At 37.6% G+C, this 19,906-nt stretch overlaps 1 long non-coding RNA gene across 1 annotated transcript; it reads left to right on the top strand.

Annotated features, from left to right (window-relative positions):
* Nucleotides 1-2,539: 2,539 nt before the first annotated feature.
* Nucleotides 2,540-10,683, top strand: LOC140246902 (uncharacterized). Its single transcript, XR_011902566.1, has 6 exons — nucleotides 2,540-2,809; nucleotides 3,571-3,595; nucleotides 4,661-4,714; nucleotides 7,823-7,897; nucleotides 8,628-8,724; nucleotides 9,142-10,683. It is a non-coding gene; the product is annotated as an uncharacterized lncRNA (long non-coding RNA).
* Nucleotides 10,684-19,906: the final 9,223 nt, after the last annotated feature.

Genomic DNA, 19,906 nt, shown 5'->3' with positions numbered 1-19,906 from the left:
TTTCCCCCCTCCCACGGTGAGAACTTTTTGTATTTTGACGTAGTAAATGGTGTTTATTTGATGCATGTTTTTGCTTGTTTTATCGACTTGAAACAGTCCCACTTGTTTAAGCTAGCAGTATATTTTGATGTAGATTATAATTGAACAATTTGCCTATAAAATAGTATCATCTAAACAAACTTCCTGTTTTAATATTTACACTGAATATAAACGCGACCAAGCAAGAGCGAGCGGAGTGAGCAATTAAGGGGGAGGGTGTGGAGGGGGTGTCCCCCTCCCACGGTGAGAAGATTTTGCATATTGATGTTGTAAATGGTGCAATTTGATGCATGTTTTTGCTTGTTTTATCGACTTGAAACAGTCCCACTTGTTTAAGCTAGCAGTATATTTTGATGTAGATTATTATTGAACAATTTGTCTATAAAATAGTATCATCCAAATAAACTTCCTGTTTTAATATTTACACTGAATATCATGAACGCGACCAAGTAAGAGCGAGCTGAGGAAGCGAGGGGGGAGGATGAGAACTTTTTACATTTTGATGTTGTATGGTGCAATCTGATGCAGGTTTTTGCGTGTTTTTTCGACTTGAAACAGTCCCACTTGATCAAGGTATAGCAGTACATTTTGATGTACTAAGGCTTATACTCATTCAGAACATAAAGAAACGCCAGCTCCCGGGTGCCCCGGTCAAGTAACGTCATCATCTTATTGAGCATTTGTCACGGGTTACAGGCAGATGTTCGTTAATCCAAAATGATTTTTTTAAGGTTCGTTAGTCTGAAAATGAACTTAAGGCTTGTTATTCCGAATGTTCATTATTCATTTATTTATTTATTCATTTATTTCCATTTCAAAACATAACGCATACAAAATCGAAATACAATTGCCTTGGTACAATTTATACATTTTGAATGGAGGGGTCATAAAATCAAGAGATCAATAAATATATCGCATTACGTGGGATGATGTATATGAAATAGATATTGCTTGTTTCTTTTCAGGTCATGGTTACAACGATTTGCTCTCGATGATTTCTATTGGTGCTATGCCCCTCGACTTCGTCTTGGGTCATGGTACCGTTGAGAAATCACCTCTGAGCAAGTATAGTTTCAACCAAAGAGTGTGGAAGCTAACCGTGTCCATCGAATACTGCTTAGTGGAAGTAGGACACTGCGCCCTGTTTTTATGCCTCCGCCACGAAGTGGTGCCGGAGGCATTATGTTTTCGGGTTGTCCGTCCGTCCGTCCGTCCGTCCGTCCTTCCGTCCGTCCGTCCGTCCGTCCGTCCTTCCGTTCGTCCGTAATGAATTTTGTGGACAAGGTAACTATCAAAACCTGTTGAGGTATCCTAATGAAACTTGGCATGTATGTGTATTAGGGGGTGAAGTTGTGCCTATCAACTTTTGGGTGCACATGCTCAAGGTCAAAGGTCAAAAGGTCAAGGTAAAATACATAAAATTTCACTATTTCCACCATATCTATTGAATGCCTGAAGATATTTTCTTGAAACTTAGTGTATACATGTATTACCCAATTAAGATTCTCTGGTGAAAGTTTGGGTCATGAGGTCAAAGGTCAAAGGTCAAAAGGTCAAGTAAAAATATCAAAACTTCTTTTTTTTTTTTCTCCGTGCCTTGGAAAATTGTTCAAGGTATCTTCATGGAACATAGTATATACATGTACTGACTGGAAGTGATTATCTAGAGAATGTAGGGTTCATGGGGTCAAAGGTCAGGGGTCAAAGGTCAAGTGCAACACTTCAAAATTTTACTATTTCCCTCATATTTATGCAATGCCAGCAGGGTTATTATTTTTTTGCACTTGGTGTATGCATGTGTAACCTAATAGAAATTCTCTGGAAAGTTTTTTTTTCTTCTTTTTTTGCCTCAAAGGTCAAAAGGTCAAAGATCAAGTGAAAGTGCTGAACTAACTTTTTCCTCCATATCTCGAAGTGGCTCAAGTTATCTTGAAACTTAGTACATATTATGCATGTTCTACCTGAAAGTGATTATCTTATGAATTTTAGGGTCAAGGGCCAGATGAAAATGGTAACAATTTACTATTCAATTCAGAAATTGCACTTTTTCTCCACACCTGTACCTTGAAAATTACTCAATGCCTAAATGTATGAATGGGTCAAAGTCAAGTTAAAGTCCTTAAATCCCTAGATACATGCTCTCCTATTCATCCAATTAAACCTAGGTCAAGGAAGGTGAACATTCAACACATTTGTGACAAACTTGTCATTTCAATATTTTGCCAATTTTGTGAAAATGTAATCACACATTGTCCACTTGTACTATCTAGACCTATTGGGAAAATCATGCATTATGGCGGAGGCATACCAGTCGCCAAAGCGACATTTCTAGTTTATTTTGTTATTTGTACAGCCCTTGTAATTTACGATAAAGTTTCATTTGGGACTCTGACCACGCCTTTTGGCAGCGACATACACTTACTGTAGTACGTCATAATATCACTGGCCAATAGCGTGCGCCGAAGTTATTCTGATCGACGTTGTGTCGGCCCCCGGAGGCGCGTCCCCCGGAGCGGCGGCGCGGCGGCCTTGACTGAAATCCCGCTGGCTGAGCCTCCTACTTCTTGTGTTACGTACGTACTGTGTTCGTTCGGCCGTGTTTACATAACGTAACACAAAATTATATGTAGTATAGTGATATGATACGAGGTTACTTCCGCGTTTTCAGTCAGAGAGCTCCAGAAAGTGGTTCACGTTGGTTGCCTTTTCTTGCTGCAAGGAAACTTTCGAACACATTCAACATGACGGTCACTGTCAAAGTGATTTACTGGTAAGTGCCAGACTGTGCAGGTATGACGAAATGGTATCGCTTATTACGCTTAGTATCATACACAGTATGCTATAGGTATGGCGAACTCTGGCTTTCCGCCAGAACAGTAGTTGTAGTTGTAACTGTTACTAGAAATAGTTGTCTTTACATACGCTTCGTATACCGAGGCGTACAACGTGGGCCGTCGCGGCCCGGAGCGGAGCTTGGGTATGCGGTCCCACCTCTTTGCTGCCATTGCGGCAGTGCTGTGTTGTGTAGGGTGTGGTCTGACTGCTACCGGCGCCTCAGGGTTAGGTGTGGTCCGAAGTGTGGGAGTCTAGTGTTTACTGATAGTCATACTGGTAGTATTATAGTAGTAGTAGTAATAGTACTAGTACTAGTAGTATAAGTACCCAATTTAATACATACAACAAACAACAAGCACAGATCAAAGTTAGCATTTAGCAACATGCAGTCATCTTTTGATTGTGTGTGTGTGTGTGTGCGTGCATTTTTGTAGTCTGAAGACACAGGAATATTTTCTGAAATAGCGTGGAAGACTCGATTCATGACAAAGTGACTTTTGTCAGGATCTCATTTTTTTTTAATATAAACACATCCAAATTATAAGTTCCTGCTCTTTTAAAGACATGATGTTCAATCCTGAGACACAGTTGCATACAACTGCAGAACATTTTCAACCATGTCCATGAACTCCCTCTCATAAAAATCTGATTGATTCTCTAATCCACTTATGCCTCATTTTTTCTTTCCCTCGACAGCGGTGGATGAGGGTACCTCCCCAAGGTAAATCATGACTTCCTTCAATCGAGTATTTTATTGCATAGCTACCCGGTATCTAGAAGTTCTTTTTCATATATCATGCTATTTTTCTTTAGGAGAATGACAATTTTGTGTAAGAAGTAATACAACTGTACTACAAGTAGCAGGTAATACAAATAAGAAACCATTAAAAAAAAATAGTCTCAGAAATGGGAGATGTCTTTTGATGCTACTTTTTATGGTAATAAGGTTGTGTCTTGTGAAATAGGATGAGAGTTCTTCAAATGGTGTTAAATTTATTGCTTGTGTATCTTTATGTCAGTTGTAAATTTTGTCATATTGAATCATTATGAATCATTCTCACCAAAGTTTTCTACCTTGAACTTCGAAGTAGCATTAAAGAAGCACAGTTAGCAGTTTAGTGGACAGTAAGTTTTTTGCTTTTGTTTTTTGTTTTTTTTTTTTTACTGTTGGTGATGAAAATGCAAAAAGGATCTCCCCTGTACATGATCAGTCAACCTCGCCCAAGTCAAAGAAGAAGGAACCAGAGGAAGTTGTCTGACCTAGTAAATGTGAATTTTGACTGAAAGGAAATTAACACATGTACAGTATATGTATGCATATCCAGGGAGTGTAGAGTATTTCTTCATCTTACCTTTTCTTTCTTTTTTTCTTTTTTTTTATTTGTGCAGGATTGACTTAAGTGAGGTTGATTGTGCATATTTTGTTCCATGACAAATTGCATGTTTTTTAATTTTCCCACATTAAAGTGGCTTGAAATTTGGGAAACATTTTTTTTATTTATTTATGTATTTTTTTTTTTTAAAGATAACATGTAGATATTGATACTCCAGTGTCAGGAAATTTGGAGTTGCATAACATCAGTCTGGCTTTGATATTGCAGAGGAATGAGCTTTTAACATTTTATCTTTATTGATCTATGCAAGATGTTAAAATAGGTAGTGTTTGACCCAATCCCATCCCCTGTAACATCTAAATACTTGCACTTTTTATTTTTTTAAAATTCATATTATATCAGATATTCGAAGAAAATATTTTCATGTTGTATTCTACATTTTCACCTTGCAGTATAAACAGTTGGCCTCACAACTGAAAGATGAATTTGGGGCCGATGTGGATGTGGTGAGTAAATTAAGATTTTTTACAGCCTTACAGGTCTGTAAGTGTCTTTGATAATGAACATTTTCAATGATACCTGACTCATAATTTAAGTAAAATATACAATGAGATGAACTGATGCAATGATAAGGAATACATGTAATATTACAGTGACTCATTTGAGATGAATTATGAATCAAAGATCTGGAATTTAACTTACGTTTTTGGCAACGTTTCGCTGATTAATCACAATCAGCTTCATCTGGCATCCTTCCAGAAGTAGGTTGGTCATTATATACGTGAATTCCAGATCTTTGATTCATAATTCGTCTCAAATCTACATCGACTGGATGAATAATAACTTTCATCAACATACAGTGACTCATTGATATGAAAAATGTTTCAACCCCAAGCAAAATGCTAGATGATCAAAAGAGTTTCAGTTCACTGTGGCTGAAATAGATAATACAAAGCCTTTGTTAAATTTGTGTTATTTATAATTGATTGAAAAGTCTTTCGAGAATATTGTTCCTCAGTTTGTCCATCGTGTGAGCAGAATTTCATTAGAGATTTTACACTGTTTTTTACCTTGTATGCTGTATTACTGTAAAAAAAAAAGAAGGAAATTCTTGCATTATTGATACTTTGCTCAGTTGTGCTCAAGGAATTTTGACTGTTTTCAAATTTGATGCAGTGTACTAAATGTTAACATCCATCAATAATAATGTAATTATTGTTCATTCTTGTAAACAGTATAGAGTATAGTGGGGTAGACAAAATACATACATGTTTGATATTTTTGTTGTTGCCCTTGAATTACATTATGCAAAATATGCAAAAACTTTGTGAAAATTCTTTTTGAGATCTATATAACAGGGCTGCACCCTAACCCATTTTTCCTAGTGGTCCAATCCTTAAATTCACTGGTCTTCTGTTTGTTGTTGTGTTGTTGTTGTTGTTGTTGTTTTTCAACTGGGCTCAACAATGTAATTACTGTTATTTTACCTGTTATGCTGGACCAGCAGATTTAGCAGTCCTTTAAAAGTTGCTGGTCTGACAGTGAATTTTACCGGTCTAGGACCATCGGACCAGTGTCTGTGTGCAGTGTTGTATATTTAGTCATTTGTGAGGCAAAATAACATCACTGATATTATTTCCCATTACTCACCGAGTCTAAAATCTATTTTTTACTTTATTCAATTGGTTGCTGCTGTTGTTGAAGCTAATGTTTGAATTTTGGGTACGGATGGAAGACCTAAGTAACTGTTGATTCAAGTGAAAGTTGACAGATAGGCCTATCAAGATACCACAGTATGATATCTAACTGATTGTGGGAATGTATGTGGTCCTGTATGGAAACAAAAATGAAATGGTATTGGTAGAAGTGTCTGTGATGTTGGTATGGCAGTGTATCGTGGAAGTCACCATTCACCAGTCGCCATTTTCATGATTTCTTTCTCACTGCTTTTACACCACCTAAACTTCTCACTCAAGCACTGTGTGTAATACATATCCCTCAGGCAAAGATAGCTTCATAAATGTCTACACAGATTTCTTTCTTGATACACTGTAATTACAATCCAAGGCCGTGCACACAAACAAGTTTGCCCCAGGCTTGTGTGGAAGGTAGCCCTAGCAACCCAGGTCAAGGTTTTCCTCTTATTATGTCTGTGGAGGGAGACAACAGACTACTCATGCAGAAATTTGCAAGTCACGAATGAACGAAGCTGCAAACAATGACATTGCACTTGCAGCTCTATCAATTCTGTGAATAATAAATGTGTTGTTGTTAGCAGTAGGGAGTTACTAGTCTGTCTGGAAGACTCAGTTGCATTGTTTGTGGGTGCAAAGTCTATGAATCCAAGGTGATATCTTTTGTTATTATTATTATGATTTCATTTATCATTTTATTTTTATTATTTTATTTTTATCATTATTTTAATTATTATAAGATTATTTACCTGGTACATGATTTCTATACCCTTTACATTCCTCATCGTTCTTTGCTTGCTTATCAATACTATTTCCATGACTCAGATTCGTTAGTCAAGTAATATCAAAATTTAGTGTCATATCTTAATGATTATCACTTCAGTATGTCAGCATAACAAACACATTTGCATCACAAACTATAATTTTAAAACCAAACTTGATGTACGGTATGTCAAATCATAGCTGCAGAAGATATTTTATTTGTATATTTGTTTATTATCTATCTATCTATATACAGTATGTATCAATATATATTTATATTTGTTTGTTTGTTTGTTTGCATTTATGCTGCAATGGATACTAAGCATCATTCTATATATATAAATTTGCATGTCTGCTTTAATGTGGAATGAATTATCAGTTTATATTTGTGTGTGGATCAGGAAGAAATGATCAGTTACCAGGTAGAGATTCTGTGCATGTTGAAGTTGTGCACTAATTCATCAGCACACTTAAGTTCAGACACTACTAGTGTACAAATGGTCTTGGAGTTATCCATGCCAGCTCTATGAAAAGTTTTTGACAGAAATCGACCATGAAGTTAGAACTTGTATTGTTCCAGTTATGTATTGTATAGATCTGTGAATCATGCACCGAGTAAAGGGGTTGCGGTTGACAAACCAGTGCAGCTGTTGTTGACTTTGGACATGTCAAGGTTTACAAGTGATGGATTATTTAGCCTGTGTTCTTTGAAGTTCTGTTTGATGGGTATAGTGTGTATACACCACCTGCTTACCCATAAATAGCTACATCAGGCACATTGATCAGAATCTTGGGAAATATGTTTGTGTATTGTACATATGTATGTTTTCTCAAAAAACATGTTCATGTAGTTGAAGAAGTTTTCTATTTACTGTGAAAATGGTAACAAAACAACTGGTGCAAAAGAAAATCTCTACAATCAAAGTCTTGTTGGAATTTATTGCATCATGAAGTTTTCCACCAACATAATCCCCTAGAAAGCAGTTGAATCCTATTACAGCATGCGATGCAACAATTGCAAGTATTTTCTAACATTCCTTGATTGACAGTCAGTCTTTAAAATCCACGTTTTCAGACACCTCCAACGACTTACTACCTATTAGCTGAACTTTATTCAATACCATGAGTATTTTACTTTTACTTGCTTCGCATTTCTAGAGTGGAGAGGGGACCCCAGAGGTGACGGGGAAACTGGAGGTGTTTGTGAATGGCACGCTTGTCCACTCCAAAGTGGTAAGAATAATACCAATGTTTAATCTTCACAACAAAGTTTCCCTTTCAACTTGTGATGACTAGAATACAGCACAGTTTGATTTAAATTTGGAATGCTGGCTTATTGAGCAATGTGGATGCTCAGTATAATCTAAAAATGAAGACTCTTGATGGCAGACAGCTAACCTGTCCAAAAGGATGAGCTTCTAGAGCAAAAGCTCAGTTCTTTCTCAACCTTAAACCAAGGAAAGACTAACGTAACAGATCCTATTTGGGCTCACACATGTTGCACTGCAAAGCATCAGTAGCCATACCACCTACCCATTTAAGAACCAACATTCAACAGGCCCAGAAAGCAGGAAACAGAACGACCTGATTCTAAAAATCCCAGAAATCTTTTAAGGTATAACCCCTGATAGTTTGATGTGAGACAATGAATTTTTTTTCTTTCCTTTCTTCATCAAATGACTCTATTACATACAACTTAATTGTTTTGTAGCAGGATGTTAGCCTAAATGATTTGAGTGCAGAGAGCTATGTGTAGGTCTAACTTTCGATATATGCATAGTGTGATATCTGTCACGAGATCACTGTGGAATAAACAAAACTATCCACAGACATTTTTTTTTCCAAGGATGGGATTCCCAACCTCAAATTTCCTGAAACAATACTCTGCCAGATTCCTTGCATGTAAGTCTGATTTCCTGTGTTTTCTGTGCCCTTTCCTTTCTCACTGCTCTCTTCCATCCAGGGAGGGGATGGGTATGTCGACAGCGAGGCAAAATTCAAGAAGATTGCCGACGCTGTGGCAGCAGCCATGTGAATGATGTCTGCATTCACTAACACAGGTATTTACACGTTTAGCGGCTTCTCTCTCTTTTATGATTTCATGAATTCCATATATTGTTTCTGATTTTCTGTATTACTACTGGGCATATCATGAAGACTTCCCTGGATGAAATACACGTAGATGAAAAAGTACAAGCTATTTGTCTGTCTACATCATTTTGTATAAATTGGATTTTGAATGGAAAGTACAGATATTCATGATTATCATTCATGTAGCTTACTCTAATTGCCAATGAGTGATCACTTAAACAGCATACATGTACAAGTATGCTTTTTCCCTGCAATATATTACAGCAAAGGATATTCTGTTTGCATTGGTATATTGTAGAATTAAGGGGTTTCTGTACTTGGTAATTCTAAAAATCTGTGATGTTTGTGAAAATAATTGTTTTCCCTTTCATATTCTTTCTCCACAGCTGAACAGCTCCAGCTCGTGCATTGTGGCTATCCTTATCATGACGGATGTAACCCAAAAGTAGTTCCAGCTGCTCGGTTTCATCTCGAATATTTCAAGAGGAGACACCAGATTGCCCAAGCTTGAAAGATTCAGTTGTGCATCAACCTTTTTGTTTTGTTCTAGTTCAGTTTTCATGGTAGTTCTAATTCATGTCTTTCGTAGTATTCTTTTCTCTTTGTTTGTATTCAATTACACATTTTTCCTTTGCTGTTTGGGGAAGGATGGGATAGTTGCCTCTAAATTGACGAGTACCCGCTTGAAACACAGTGTTGAGTGATATCACCGACCTCATGGCTCATGCCGTTAACAGGCAAGGGACATGGGGTCAGGCGAAGGTACAGTCTTGCATGCATATTAGTAGTGACAGGTTAGGATTTTGTGTGTGTGATGGCAATACAGGGTACATAGTAATTTTCTGCATTTGGGCACAGACTTGAAGACTGAAGTGAAGTGTAGTAATAATGTCATAAACACAGTATTGGCTTCACTTATCTGATTGATTTTCATGCACATACACTATACATGCTTGTCTATTGTTCCAGCGAGTAATGCAGTCCTAATCTCCAAAGAACTGGCTTCCTGACAGTGTTTGTCGTTAACCATGTGTTATCTTTCATCAATTTTATATCTAAACTTTACAGCAGGAATGTTAATAATTTGGAAAATATTTCCTCTTGCCACTGACTAGTATACCAGTTTGATTTGGGGCAATATCAGACATTCAGGCTACACTTGCCAAAAAGTGTTCACACTTAAACTTCCTAGACATTTCAAGCACAACCGAATAACATGAAGACTATCTCTGAAAGCATGCTCATGGCATGTATATGTGATGTTCAATACAGTGCACTCCCGTTATAACGAAATGCTCGGGACCGGCAGTTTTCTTTCGTTATAACGAAATTTCGTTATAACCGAACAAATACATTATATAACGGAAACAAGGAAACCACGTATATATATATATCATATTCTGTTTGCTGAATACTCATCATACACTGGAAAGCTATGTGAAATGTGATGGGATAACTGTATTACAATAATAAACGGAGGTCCCATTCAGAAACTGTGCGTGACACAAGGAGCGAATACACAGTGGTGTGGAGCGTTCACCCATGCAGAGACGCTATAAATGCTTGTTCCGCTACGTAATTTCGAAAGCAATTCGCATTTCGTTATAACGGAGCATATTTCTTTTGTTTTTCTTTGTCTGTGGCGCTCGGAAAAGACTTCGTTATAACGGAAATTTCGCTATAACCGTGTTCGTTATAAGCGAATTTTGCACCATAGACTTTAATGGTGATAATTTTGGGACCAGAAGATTTACTTCGTTGTAACGAAATTTCGTTATAACCGTGTTCGTTGTAACGGGAGTGCACTGTATATCTTTTCTATCAGGGTTTCATATCAGGGAAGTACATGTGAAAGAAATACTTATTAGCTTTCTATGCATCATCTATCTCAGTTACTAGTTTTTCAGAATAAAGTTGGGTTACATAGACTGGTACAAGTTGTCACCTGCTTGAATATGTTTGTGTCTGTGTGTATATGTGTGTGTGTGTGTGTGTGTGTGTGTGTGTGTGTGTGGGTGGGTGGGTGGGTGGGTGTATGTGCAGTGCTGACTTGATGCATAGATCTGATATTTCATGAAAGACTGAGAAAACACTTGATTATACTGTATAATACAAGTATTGATTTAAGTAGGTAACATCTTGCCTCAGAAGGCTTTGTGATGCTGTGTCTCCTTTTACATGATTATCTGATCCAACTACATTTCTTTGTTGTGCTTCCAAACTTTCATAATTACTTGAAGAGGCCATACAAAATCAACTCAACATCGATGTCAAATTTAGATGATTTTTAGATATTTTTTATACCGTACTAAGCCTTTGGCAAATTAAATTTTCCTCTTGAATGTGAGATTTCATGATCTACAATGATATTGATATCGACAGGAGCTGATACAGAGACAAGGTTATACTGGGTAAATCACTTATACTGGTATGTTGGAAGCTCTACAAATAATAAATGAAATGGGGCATTTGAGAGAATGTACCTGTGCTTTGCCGGTCAAAGAAACTTGAGAGATGGAGGGGGTGGAGAAAAGTGAGGGAGAGAGAATAATCGCATTTGACTAAACCTTATATTTTTGTTCATGTGGGCATGTGTGTATAATGGTTTTGACAGTGTCAATGTTTCAGTGATTGCTGTTAGTGTTAAAACCATTATTAGCCTGTGATGTCATCAAACGACACATGTTGCACAGGGTTCCTATGTTCCGGAGTTGATACATTGTATGAAATCAGCAGGATAAAAGTAACGACCCATTGCAATAGCAACCACATGCTAGCAAGCTTTCATGTTTGAATGATGTAATGTGTATATATTTATACGCATTCATTTACACACAGCTACTACAGTCAACATTATTACAGTGTACATGTACTTCAGCTTACTCAGCAATGAACACATTTTCATCCAGTTTTAGTTCACTTTTAGTTCAAGAGTACAATAGCTTATTTCCGTTATACATTCTACATGTATTACAGCATTAAGTCGAAGGCACTTACACACACAAACCCCCCCCCCAAAAAAAAAAAACCACAAAAAAACACAAAAGGGCTTTTCGAGCTCAGCATGAAGATAATACATCATACAACTAACATTTGAATACACAACATTTGGTCCAGCTAGATCATGTGACTTGTATTGTACAAATTGACAAATACAGTGTACAACATGTATATCCAAAAGTCTTCGTTATTTGTGTTGTCAAGAAAATGATTTCACCGATTTGTTCTTCTGTAAACTTTTGGTTGGGCAATACACACAACTACAGTGTACATGTATATGTCTAAACCAGAATTTCATGATGATGATCGGGGCCAGTGGAGCATTTTCAAAAGGGGGGGGGGGGGGAGGGGCACTTCCGGGTTTCATGAGCTAACAAGCAAAAAAAAAAAAAGGCCTTCAGCGCAACTTCTGGTGTCACTTTCGGGTTTCTTCAGCTGACAAGCCAAAAAAAAAAAAAAAGGTCTTCAGCTCGTCTTTCTCATTCCACTTCCGGGTTAACGTTTTCTTCAGCTGACAAGCAAACCAAACAAACACACAAAAAAAAAAAAGGTCTTCAGCTCATTTTTCTCCTTCCACTTCCGGGTTTTTTCAGCTGACAAGCAAAAAAGAAAAGAAGAAGAAAAAGGTCTTCAGTGCAAAAACATAACCTTCCTGCGCTCACACTTCAAAGTCTCTATCTATTATCTATTTCTTTCTAGTGCCATTTACGCACTTCCGGGGATAAAAAAAAGTGGGGGGGGGGGGGGGGGTCCAAGAAAGTGGTGACACCTTATGTATTCCTGTATATTATGAACACTCATAGATCGCACAGAGTTGCCAATAGGTCGACTAAACCTCTAAACTTTTGCAATTCTTAAATATATCTCTCCCCCCCCCCCCCCCCCCCGGAAAAAAAAAATCACTGATTTAGAGCCTACTGCTTTGATATGTCTCTTTGCATGCACACTACAGAAAAAACATTTGATACAATTCCTGACGGTAATCATGTAGAAATGCACACCTACCGTTCGCTTCGCTGTTTGTCAATCAAATTTTGTGCAGCTATTGGAGATGCTAAATTGAACCATATCAGAGAGTTTTCATGGAATTAGAAAGCCGAAAAGGTAAGAAAAATGAGAAATCGGAGTTGAAAAGTACGTCGGTCGCGAACATAGTCTCCGACGTAACTAGTGCACCGATTTCGCAGAAAACGATGTCAACGATTATAATCGATTCTGGTAGTCTCTAATTAGCCGCTTACTAACAATATCGAACTCGACTCGTGCAATACGTGTAGCCCCAAGGCCCTACTTTCTTTTTCGTATTTTTTTTTTCTTATCGTTAGCTCACCCGAGTCGAAGCAGGGAGGCGTGGAACCACCTCCCTGGTCGAAGGCTCAAGCGAGCTATTGTGATAGTTCTTTGTTTTCATTGCCACTATCATGATTACCACTATTCAAATTATTGATACGATTATTCATACCAGGATTTTTTAAGACATCGATCCTTTCTTTAAAAATTGCGGCAAGTGTTGATTTTATCATGAAAAAAGTTGATAATAATTTAGATTAAATTATTTAATTTGAATAGTATTGAAGGGAATAGAATGTGGTTGAAGGAAAAGTGGAAGAAAAATGTTGGGCTATTAGGGAGAGAGAAAGAGAGAGAAAAGAAGATGAGAAGGAAGTTGAATTCAAAGGGGATTTGTTTCTAGTAATTTTCATAATTCATAGGCCTGCCTAATTTGATAAATTAATGAGAATAGTATTACAAAAAGTGTATATGTTATACAATCATGTATTAATATTCTGGACTTCTCATAAAGTGCTCATTTTACCTAAAAAGAAACAGAATATTGAAATTGAAATGGTAATATGTTTTCGATTGATAAGTTCAACTTACAGTAGGGCCTAGAAAGTAATTGTTTTTATGATAGTATTTATTTTTCCATTTCGTTTTTTTTATTATGTATACAAAAACAGCAACCCAGTATTTGCTTTTGTTTTGTAGTAAAAATCCATTTTATTGTGCAATATTCATGATGGATAATTCCCATTTTTTCATAGATCTATATCTTTTACTGTTTTGAACACATATTATCCGTCCATCATTTAGTCAGCGAAAAATGTTGACAGATATACAGTCACATGCAGGAGAAAATTAACTAAAACGATAAAAAACAGACGCATCAAGATCACTTTCTTTTTTCCACATTATACTGTCGAGCCGACGTAATTATTGTGGTTAAACACCAAACATGCGGCTGTATTACAGACTACAACGATCGATTATTCTCGTTATATCGCTCTTCCACATAATCGATCATCCATCATGCTACGCTGAGACAGTCGTCGATCGGCGTACTTTCGGGTCAAAATTAGCTACTTTTCTTCTGTAATTGACTATGAAATTTCATGTAACCGTCAGATATGGTCCATCTTGACATTTCTGATAGCCACAAGAAGTTTTCATTGACAAATTAAGGAAGGAAATGGTAGGTGTGCATGGTGTGCATTTCTACATGATTACCCGAAAGACTATACATGTACAAGGGGTCGGGCTAACTCGGCCCACGGGACATCTCGTCCCACCCGTCGAGGGTGGGCCGAGTTGTCCCACTCGTTGGTATCGATAGTGATCGTGAGCGCTCGTCTGTCTTTGAGTTTATTTCGTCTTTATGACGTCTTTTCTAACCGTAACTTTCATGGAAATGTGCTCAGTGGTTTCTGTAAAGAATATTTGCCAACTTTTGGGGGATACAACGACGTAAAAATGAAATTTCAGACGTTTTTATCGCGGTTCGCGATCCCCATAGGTTCACGTTCATTTCGCGCGGTGGGCTAACTCGGCCCAGCTAAGTTTTAGCTGTTGTTTTGTCAGTAAATCTCCGTAAAAATATCAATTTTATCATGTATGAAGGTGTATTCAGGGTTCCTTCAACTAATTTCATCTTCGAGGGAATTTAATTTTGCACATGTTTGGTGAAATGTTGGATATTTGTTCGCATGATTTCATCTTTGCCATATCCGCACCGCACCGGTCTCGCCACCAGCAGCTCGCTCACGCATCGATCACTGTGGCAGAGCTGAGCAGCGCCATGCCCATGCCCACTCTCGGCGAGGCACGGGGCGGCGCGGGGCACCCGCGCGAACGGCACAGAGGGAGCAGCCAGCCACTCCGTACCCGTATCCCCAGTAGAGAAGAAATCAAATTATGTAGCAGATCATTCGATGTGAACTACATGAAGGTCATTATATGCATTTGATTTTAACTGTTAAATGTTTTGTTGTTGCTGTTGTTGTTGCTGATTTTATGTATAGATCTGCGTTCTACTCAAAAGTTATTTCTGTCCAATTTATGTTACCTTTTTTTCTTAATAAAAACAAACAAGCAAAAGTCAAGGGGTGAGTCTGTTTATGGGCATTACCGTGGAAATTAATAAAGTGTTTGATATCCAGTGCAGTGGTCAGTTATTTGACCTGTAGATATGGATGGTTTGGTTGAATGGTCGATATCATGAAACCGGTAATGAAATGTAGTGCTAGCTAGATTGGCCTTGTTTATGATTGTAGGGCCTACCTTTTGTGTGTACTTTCAAAAATAAAAAGGAATTGTTTTTGTTTTGATGACATTGCCATTTTTGCCATGGGAATCCTTACACTAATTCAAGAGAAAAATCCTCTGCCACCTGTACCTGCACGATAATGGCCAACCGTCAAGTTCTTTTTCTTTTTTTGTAATTTCCTTTTTTATATATGTACTGTATATACAGTGTAAATCTCTCTCCCTCCCTCTACTTTATCTATGTTATGTATACTGTGATGATCTATTGAACCAAACTTGGACTTCATATCTTAATCTTTTCCATGCCTTATCCCTATTATACGTGTTAATCTTTTACATTTTTATTTATTTGTACAAAACAAGGCTGATTATAAAATTCTCAAATCCTTGCTTGTCCTGCACTCATACTGTTGAATTCATGCACATTTTTTTTTTTTTTTTTTTTAAACAAGCAGCAAAGATGAATAGCTTCTCAAATGGTCTTCCTTCTCAAGCACGGTACTCAAAGTGTTACATAATTTGCAGTCATGCAGGGTCACAAAAGAAACATTACAACATGCACTGGTAGGCATCCGTAAACTCTAGGTCACGCATTAAGCTCTCATCTTCCTTCACAAAAGAATCTGTTGTTTTGTGGCCATTGCATCCTTTCGACTGTTGCCCTGCCTGCCCTTGATTACTATGTACCGGTACTGCTCTTTCCAAGACTGCAAGATCACAGCAAATGTTGAATAATATTAATGTGAGCATGTAAAGTATGTTTTGTTTTGTCATTTTAACATCTATTACTTTATTATTTCCTCTCTATTTTTTTTTTCTTGAATAACAGAACATTCTCATTTGACTTGAAATAATACTTTCATTTTTAATTATCACATTACCAAGTATCATCTGTGTACAAAGCTTTCTTTCCACAACTGCATTGTAAAGTTCTGTATTTTTTAATGATTCTTCGTCTGGCTCTATAGATCGCCTACTGCCAATATTTCCGCTTCCTTTCCCTGTCTCTCTTTCACTCTTCCATCAACCCATTCTTTTCTTATGCGTGATCAATGTGTTTGTCAAGTGTCAAATGAGATTTGATTTGAAACACTGCATACTTCATGTGAATTGCACACCAGTATTTTTTTTTCCGAATTCATATTTACATAGAACAACTAGTGTGTGCATATCTACACTGATGTTCAATGTAGACAAATTTGATATCTTTAATAAAAAAGAAAGTCTCAAGTAGCGCTGTACTATGGATTAAAAAACATCATTTTTTTTTTTTTTTAGAGTCATCACACTTCATCATCAGTGAATAGTGTGCATTCATAAAATGTGAATTCAATTCCACCACATTTTATAGTGTGTTATAACGGTAATACAACATTTGTTCCTGTGACCTTGTAACAATTGCTCTGGTGTATCATTTTCTCCAAGGACTTGGGATCAAGGTTAGGATTGTGATAGGAGTAGGGTTAGAGTAATGCTCCTTCGTAGAATTTATGTTTGGTTTAGCATGCAGAATTTCAAGTGAACAATTGTTGCAGGAGCAAATGTCATGGAACCATTCCGACACTGACTTCAGTCCTACTTCAGTTAATAGGCCTACTTCAGTCGATAGTTTGCTTTCTTCTAGATTTTCACCTCTTGACCTACCTGTAAAACATACATGTAGTTTACCAGATAGTTGCCAATTGATGAACTCTGCCCCAGGTGAGGTGCATCGCAGGAAATGAGATTATTGTACATATGTCAATCCAGATACACTTCATGAAATGTTGCATTATTGTAACACTCATTTCGGTGTCCAACATTATGCTCAGTGACTCCGCATAACCAGACAATGTCCTCTCAAAACTGAATATTCACTATAGCTGTAGGGGCTGAAGAAAGCAGATCTGTTCTCGGTCAGTTCCTGTGGTTTTTCCAGGGTAGTTAATTTACATATTAAAATCATAAGATAGACAAATCAACCAAAAACGAAAGGAGGAAAGTAGTTTCACCCGAGGACCGAAGGAACCGATGGAAAATAAAGGTAGGGCCTACAGGTGATCACAAGGTGAAGTTGAACATGAATGGAAACAGATCAAAAGAGTCTGAGGACGTAGGTGTGGAGGTGAGTGGAGAGAATTAGGTTGTGTGGAAAACTAAATGTGGATAATTCATTAGGGGTATGTCTGAAAAGTAAACTACAAATATGGAAAGCTACACAAAACAACAACAACAAACCAAAGCTACACAAAAAATTAGTTTCTGGTCACATTAATGCTCTGACATTATTGTTAGGTGTTTTGTTGATCTTTTTTGTATTTATTGGTTTTCCACTGACTGCAATACAGTATAAGACAAATAACCATAAATCAAAATGATTACAAATAGTCAAAATAAGAATTACAGTAAAGATTAAAAAAAGAGCAGCTTACAAGATTGAGGCATGGCCATGGAGACTTTGCAAAACATATAAGGGACTGAAAGGATATCCAAAACACACCAGAGACAGCCCCACAAACCAACAGGAACTTACTCCATAGCTACACAGTGTAGAAGCCAGATCCCATTTATTATGAAGTTGGAGGTACCGGGTACACATCAGTGTTTTGTTGATTTTTGCTCTATGAATTTGCACATGGATAGCTATGTAAACATTAGTCCTGCATGCTTCAAGTCATAAACATAATTTACATAAACTTAACATATCTAAATTAACTAATAGGACCAATATCCAACATGTCAGAAGGATGCATATCACCTTCCATGTACCCGAAACAATTTACGCAAAACACAATAAAACAAAACAAAACAAAAAATCCATTGTGTATTATGTTCACCATGGGCCTAGTTATTGGAATGAACTTCCCAATATGCTGCACCGCACCACCTTCTTTCAAACATACTCTTACAGTCTTAGGCTGCGTTCACATAGGAGTATACTATTCGGGTATACGGTGCTCGTTTTCGAGGGCACACAAATATAGCTTGAATCGAACGACAGGATTTCGCAACACCGGTTCACATAAAAGGGCACTATTCGAAAATGCCGAATAGCATAGAATAGTATAGTGGGAATCGTGCTTGTTCGATTTTCGAACAGCGTATACCATTTCTCGTTTATGAAATGATGACGATTTTGGTCTCAATTTGCCCTTTAGCAAAAATAAGCATGTAGACTGACATTCTGATGCAGTTTACAAATTTTTAATAAGATTGCTGGGATGGTTGTGTACGAGGAAGAAATCCGGATGGTGCAGGTGATGGTGTACTGGGTCGACTTGACGGCGCATAGCGAATAGCAAATAGCGATTAACGAATACTTCTATGTGAACGCAGCCTAAGGCTGCGTTCACATAGAAGTATTCGGTATTCGCTATTCGCTATTCGGGCACCGAGTACCGGTACACCATCACCCGCACCGTCAACTCACCATCCCATGCAGTGAGGATTTCTTCCTCCTACATCCCAGCAAATCTTATTAACAATTTCTAAACTGCATCAGAATGTCAGTCTACATGCTTATTTTTGCTAAAGGGCAAATCCAGACCAAAAGTGTCATTATTTCATAAACGAGAGATGGTATACGCTGCAAGAAAATCGAACAAGCTCGATTCCCACTTTGCTATACTTTTCGCAGCTATTCGGTACTTTTGAATAGTGCCCTCCTATGTGAACCGGTGTGAGGAAATCCTATCGTTCGATTCAAGCTATTCGCGTGCCCTCGAAAAACGAGCCCGAATACCCGAATAGTATACTTCTATGTGAACGCAGCCTTAAAGCAACATCTTATTAGCATCTACGGCACGCAAGTGCATACCGGGTACCTGGTAGTAAACTTGTTGCTTTTTTTCCTTGTCTATTCTTCTACTCCGGAGGGATCCTAAGCAGGAATGCAGGTATTGATCAGCCTGCCTGTTACATTCCACAAGTCCTTCATTATTGTACCTGATTTCAGAATTCTTGTACGTGGCAGCTTGCCGGTTACCATGGTCACACAGTCTGGTTCTCAGTAGGAGCCCTGCTGGAATGTGACTCCTGATGAGCTTATTCTCCATGTATAAGTTGCAGCTGAACAAACTTGCTGGTATGTATAGGCCCCATCATATTTCTAGTACCATAGCCCAATTCTAAACTCACCTTTGACTTCATGCTGAGACAGACTGCTGTACATTTTTATTTTGTCTGTACTATTTTCATGAGAAATATGAAAATACATGTAAATTGAAATTGAAATTGAGAGTAACAGGAATGGAAGAGACCAACTAAAATGTAAAAACCCAACTTACTATGACTACAAATGAAAATAAACTGGACGAAGGTGTCAACAAGCTGAGGTGAGAACTTATTTCTTCTTTTTCTATGTCACTGTCGAACATCCCAATGTAGTGGCCGACTGGACAAGGGAAGTTAAGTTCGGACTACCGAACTTAATATGGAATGTTAAACAAAAGAGTAGTCCGGTGTGAAAGGGATGAACACATGAATGGGAAAGGAATGAGGGCGACAAAAAGAAACAGCATACAGGTCAATGGGAATGTGTGTCAACCTATGAACCTATACAATTACAAACTGAACAAAATATAATGATCTGAGATTGAAAAGAATGAAATAGCCAAGAAGCTCAACAAA

The sequence above is a fragment of the Diadema setosum genome, chromosome 1, assembly GCF_964275005.1.
Source record: "Diadema setosum chromosome 1, eeDiaSeto1, whole genome shotgun sequence".
In the NCBI taxonomy this organism is placed as follows: domain Eukaryota; kingdom Metazoa; phylum Echinodermata; class Echinoidea; order Diadematoida; family Diadematidae; genus Diadema; species Diadema setosum.
This window is presented reverse-complemented; position numbering and strand designations above follow the sequence as displayed.